The sequence below is a fragment of the Miscanthus floridulus genome, chromosome 8 (assembly GCF_019320115.1).
Source record: "Miscanthus floridulus cultivar M001 chromosome 8, ASM1932011v1, whole genome shotgun sequence".
Taxonomy (NCBI): domain Eukaryota; kingdom Viridiplantae; phylum Streptophyta; class Magnoliopsida; order Poales; family Poaceae; genus Miscanthus; species Miscanthus floridulus.
In genome coordinates this window covers 40,499,518-40,505,517 of record NC_089587.1, presented here as the reverse complement: position 1 = coordinate 40,505,517, position 6,000 = coordinate 40,499,518, and positions in this window count along the sequence as shown.

The following is a 6,000-nucleotide window of genomic DNA, read 5'->3' as shown; positions in this document are numbered from 1 at the left end:
GTTCACACTAAATTTCATGAAGTACTAAATTATCTGCGCAAGTTATCAAAAGACAATATCAAGCCAAGAGATCCTACTTTCTGTACTGAGCATGATAAGGTCAAGGAGGAACGTTTCTGGCCTTATTTCAAAGAAGCTATTGGAGCTATTGATGGTTCACATGTTCCAGTAGCAGTGCCAGCAGATGAAGTGGTGAACTACACATGTCGACATGGCTACACATCTCAGAATGTGTCAGCTGTTTGTGATTTTGACATGAGGTTTATTTTTGCGGTTGCTGGTTGGCCAGGTTCTACACATGACACGCATCCTGAACCATGCGTTAGCAAATTTTCCTTCATTTCCCGTGCCTCCTAAAGGTATGCATGTTTCGTTACTAGTTGTCAATATTTCTATTGTTATTTGGCTTTGCTGATTTGGTTTTATAGGTAAATATTATTTCATGGACTCTGGTTATCCAAATCGAATAGGATATCTTGCTCCTTTTAAAGGAAGCACATACCATATACAAGAGTTTCGACTTCGCAATGGACGTGCTCCTCAAGGAAAGAACGAGGTGTTCAATTTCTTGCATTCATCTCTTCGAAATGTTATTGAGCGGGCTTTCGGGGTCTTGAAGCAGAAGTGGCGTATTTTGAAGGGCATTCCAAGTTTTTCTACTCAAACTCAGAAGCATATAATTCTAGTTTGTATGCCATTGCATAATTTTATTCGTGACACCAATTTGGAAGACAAGTTGTTCGATAGATGTGATGGTGATGAGGAGTACCTGCTACAACACAGTGCCACGACAGACACACAAGAAGATGACAATCAAGACGGAGAGAATGAGGACACCTATGAATACCATTCGCAGTAGGATAGCCGATGCTTTGGTTAGTGCGAGAGAGAGATAGTTATGTTGAAGAAGGACATCATTATGTGAACCATGTCTTTTGTGATATTCTATAATTTCATATATGTGGACTATATGTTAATGGTGAATGAAAATCTTTAAGAAAAATAATTTTTCCTTTTTAAAATGGTAATTTACATGCCAATTAGTGAACAAAACAATGTTTTACAATAAATTTAAATGTCAGCATTCTCCTAGCAGTTCAGAGGCATTACAAACATTTCTTACCAAACCCAAACGACTTTTAGCTTTCTCACAGCTCACAGCAGCTTTTTTTCACAGCTCACAGCTCACAACAGCTTTTTTCACAGCCACAGCCCAAACAAACATACCTATAGACAGCAGGGAGTAGCAGATAAGCTTCTCTAGAAACATGAAATAGAAGCTTTATTAGAAGAAAGCAGAGGGGCTTTGTAAGAATGCGGTAGAAAAGTTCACGGATTGGCGAACGAAGTGGGGGAAGAGAGAATAACGGCCGATACTGGACCGTGACCTGGGGAGGATATGGGTCGGGGAACCTCGGTTGCTGATCAACGACTCATGTGCATTGATTTTCTTGTATCTGTAGTGTATTTCAGATTTTATTTTCTAAGGGAAAATGTAGTATATGACGTCATCTTAATGTCAAGCTAACATCAGGTCGGCTGGCGTTGGGGCGTGGCGCTGCTGCGCACACGCACGCGCGCGGAGGTGGCGCCTGGCCGGGCTCAGTACCTAGAGTTCGTAGCATCGGGTGACGGCGCTTGGCCGGCCGCCGGCTGTGGGGAAGAAACCGCCGGGCTCGATTGACGTATCTTTTATTTTCGTTCGGATCGGATTTGGACGTGCGTTCGTGAGGAGTGAGCGGGACGGAGCGAGGACGATCGTCCGGATGCGTGGCGTGGGTAAGCGGGGCCGGGGCGCGAGCAGGGTTAATGCGGTGCGGGCGCCGGGCGGGCGGTAAGACGATAGCAGTAGGTATTTTTTAGGTGTACAGATTTCTACACTAAAAGTTATGGGTTAAAAAATACAAGGAAAAGTGTAGCAAATTATTTACTAAAACAAAGTTTTGCCTACGAATATATGGTGTTTTAATGTTAGCTTTATCTTTGCTATGATGCTTTATTCCTATAATTTTTGGCCATTTTCTAATTGCACATGTGGTGGCTATATGAGGCTGCCTGCATATTTTTGGACAATGCACTGGAATGATTCAAGATTTTTGCAGACATCTAGAAGAAGATGGAATGCAGAAATAAGGTCATAATAAGTTTATAGCTTGAATAATAGGTTCCAGGTTTAGGTTTTACATGTGCACCTTTGCATTGGTTGGTAACAAAAAGGATCTTCAACAAAAGGAAAAATAGGGAAATCCTTTGGACGATGCATTGTCAGACTGATACTGGTTATAATTCCAGAATTGCATTGGTGATGTGTTTTATTGCCTGTGGCTTCACCATTTTATTACATCGGCATCTCTTCATTGCTTGGTATCAGGAAGGATCTTCAATAATGACAAAAAGGGAAACCCTTTTGATGATATATTGTCAGATTTAATTAATTGTTGGCAGAATTTTTTTTCCACTTTGGTTAAATGCCACTAAGCTACATTTAGTTGCTCACCTTTTGAGAGAAAACAAATCTTCGATTTATTCTTCAATCTCTATGCAGAGAAGAGCTATAAAAGATCAAGCACTCCAATGCTCTTAAAAGGTTGTCATTTATAAACATGTTTTCAACATTTACTTTGATTCAGTGCCATAGATTTTTCTCATTCTTTGATTCAATTACCACTACTGATTGAGATACCATCAGTTATATGCTGATAAGTGACACTGCAAAAAGGAAAAATATTTGGTTTCTACCACTGGTTCTATTTTGCATGGCTCTGAGAGGCCTGATTAGTAGATTGCGTTTTTTTTTTGTTGCGTAGTCCTTCCAGTATAAGCGTTGTCTATGAGAAAAAAAAATGTCACAATTAGAACGCTATACATGATAATCTCCATATTTATCTAGAAAAACTGATAATCTCTATGACCTCTTATCCAATGAACGTCACTTGTTCTTTTTTGTCCTGTGCCGCTGCACGCAGCAGACCTATGACATAGTTTAGGACATCTCTTCGTTGGTACTCCTAGTTTGAGAGAAGCCGTGCGATATGACGGTGGTTTCTCGCAAAGGGACATGCCTGCTTGCCATGGCAAGATGCATGTAGACCCAGAGCAAAGCATAATGCTTATGTCACTGTTGGTGTTTCTACTGATTCCATGGCCCGCAAGGTTAAATTGCGATTTCCATGGCCTCGAGTCGGCCCAAAATTGCGATTTCTTTAAAGCCTTGGTGCCATTCAAAGCCTTAGTGCCACTTCCACGGGAACCCTGGAGCTTTTACGGCCTGCCCTGTGAGCAGATCAATGTCATATTTGCCAATTGCAAAAGTCTAAAAACAAGCTTCATATGCAAATTGGCGACTCGGTATGAAACTTCCCCATTTATTTGTGTATCGATGTCATGTCAGTACATCATGGCATCCTACCGGCTACCACCATGGCCAGTCAGTACCCGTTTTGTTGTTGAAGAGATGGAGGGTCTACGTAGAGTGCGCACACGATGCGCTGGCAACCTCCAGCAACGCAATGGCCCTGCACGTAGCAAGACGAATGATCGGGGCATCGAGCTCCACCGGCGGTGAAATCTTTTTTAGCGTTCTCATGGCAAGTTTGGGGATCACATGATTTACCCTGTGGCGGGATCTTCTTAGACGTACAAACTTTCTTGAGGGCTACAGCATCTATAAAGAACACCAGTGGAAACAATAGAGAATAACATTCAGTCTGCTATATATATATATATATATATATATATATATATATATATATATATATATATATATATATATATATATATATATATATATATATATATATATATATATAAGAGAACAAACCGGAAGCCAGCATGAGCAAGCCAACTGCCAGGAGCAGAAAAATATTAGCCCTCCTCATCTTGTTCTAGCTAGATGTGTTACTCCAACTGTGGTTGGCTAATTAACTTGTGATTATTTGTGATGGAGAATAAACGGAATGACAAACATTTATACTACATAATGTGTCGTAACTCAAAAGTGCCCAATAGATTAATTCTAAAATTAGACCAGAGAAGTTCAAACTATATTAATAATAACCATTAATTGCATTGATTTGTAGATAAATATAAAGATATTGGATTGTAGAAGAGTAAGGTTTGACTAGGATTCTAAACTTACATATATGGAAGATGAACTAGTAAATAATGAATTGTGTTAAATTTAGAATAATAGAATAGAGTTGGTAATAATTAATTCGGAGGCACAGCTCGGACGTCCGGCCCCAGCGGCGCGTCCGGACATAGCTCCCACCGGCCAACCGTGACTCGATACGTGGGCTTGGGCTGGCAACGAAAGCAGTATCCCTACCCATCAACCGGAGTCTGACAGATTCTTCTAAAAAAAAAAACTGGAGTCTGACGGAAATCCTATCCTGCTTGCGTAACAGAGGAGGGGAGAGCACGCGCTTGCGTCCGCGCCGCCATCCCCGGCGCACCCCCTCCACCAACCTCTGTCGCGCCCCCTCCACGGTCTAAGAAGGATGCAAGACAGCAGAAGACGCAGAGACACTGAGGTGAGGCAGCAGAAGGCGAGAAGGGAGATACAACACTTGATTCACTTTTGAAACATCCAGATGCAACATACGAATGAAAACAGATGAAACACATAAAATATGCATCTGAAACACTTGGCAAAACACCTGAAACACATGTGAAACTATTACAAACATACACAACATCCAGATAAAACACTTGCAACATATATGTGTGAAACATATACAACATCCAGATAAACACACTTGCAACATATGTCCGAAAACACAGATGAAACATTAGGAACAGACGCTTGCAACATACGTGTACAACCATTACAACATCCATCTGAAACACTCGCAACATACCTCTGAAACATCTAAAACACTTAAAATGTACGCTTGCAACATGCGTTTTTCACCCTTCTTATTCCTTATGACGCAACACAGAGCAGGGGACAGAGGTGCCGTGGGGGATGGCAGCGGCGGTGCGCCAGAGCGGGCACGGCGCGGGGGATGGTGGTTGTGGCACGATCCTCCTCATCCATGCCGTCACCATTGCTCGAGCCTCCGTTTGCATCGGCGTCTGAGCCCGAGAGCTCATTGACCTCGGCATCTGACCCAGAGAGCTCCACGGCGTCGGAGTCAGAGGGGACGCCGAGGTCGAAGTCCTCCTATAGCAGTGTAGTTGCTATTGCTGCTCTATATCGGAATGATCGGAGGACTCGAGAAGCTTCGGCTTTTTTTTCGTGCGAGGCGCGGGCGCAAGGCACGGGGGCGGGTGGGTCGGTAGGTCCGGAAGAACGGACACCCGTAATTAATTGTGTTAATTTTGTGGGGAAACTCTTTTGAGCTTTGTTATAGTGTTGGAAGGTACCAGTGCTACTTTCAAGTAGTTTTTGCTGACCGTTAATTTGACACGAGCAAATAAAAAAATAAATTTATTTAATTAAGAGTATTTTAGCAGTGATTATTCCTTTTTCCTTAGCAATTAACCCCTCCTGTATATCCTCGGCTTGCTGCCGCCGGCCCGCCACCGCCTTGTAGAGGTGGTAGTGGATTAAGTTCAATTGGACTTTACTTGTTTTGATGCACTTGGATGGGACCTAAAATGATTTGGACGTCCATAATCATTTGATCTAACAAAATCTAACATCTATTAGGAATTAACTCAAAATCGAAAAATTGCAATCAATTTTGCTAAATTTTTTAAAATGTGAATTTGAGATTTTAAAATTTAGAGTCCACCTTTTAACATGAGCTTTTAACATGAGAGTAGAAGAAAGACATCGATCATCTGTTTTTCTCATGTAAATTTGCTCCAGTGATGTAACCCAAAGTTTGCTACACTGTATCTCCTGAGCAAAAGCTCACCAAACTTGTCCTTCTTCATAGAAGCCATGCTAATAGACGCTTGGAAGCTATGGAAACTCCAGAGCGACAAGGTCTTTGAAGGAAGACATCTGAGACATAGTTACCGAGAGTGCCACGTCAACTTTTCAAGTAAATG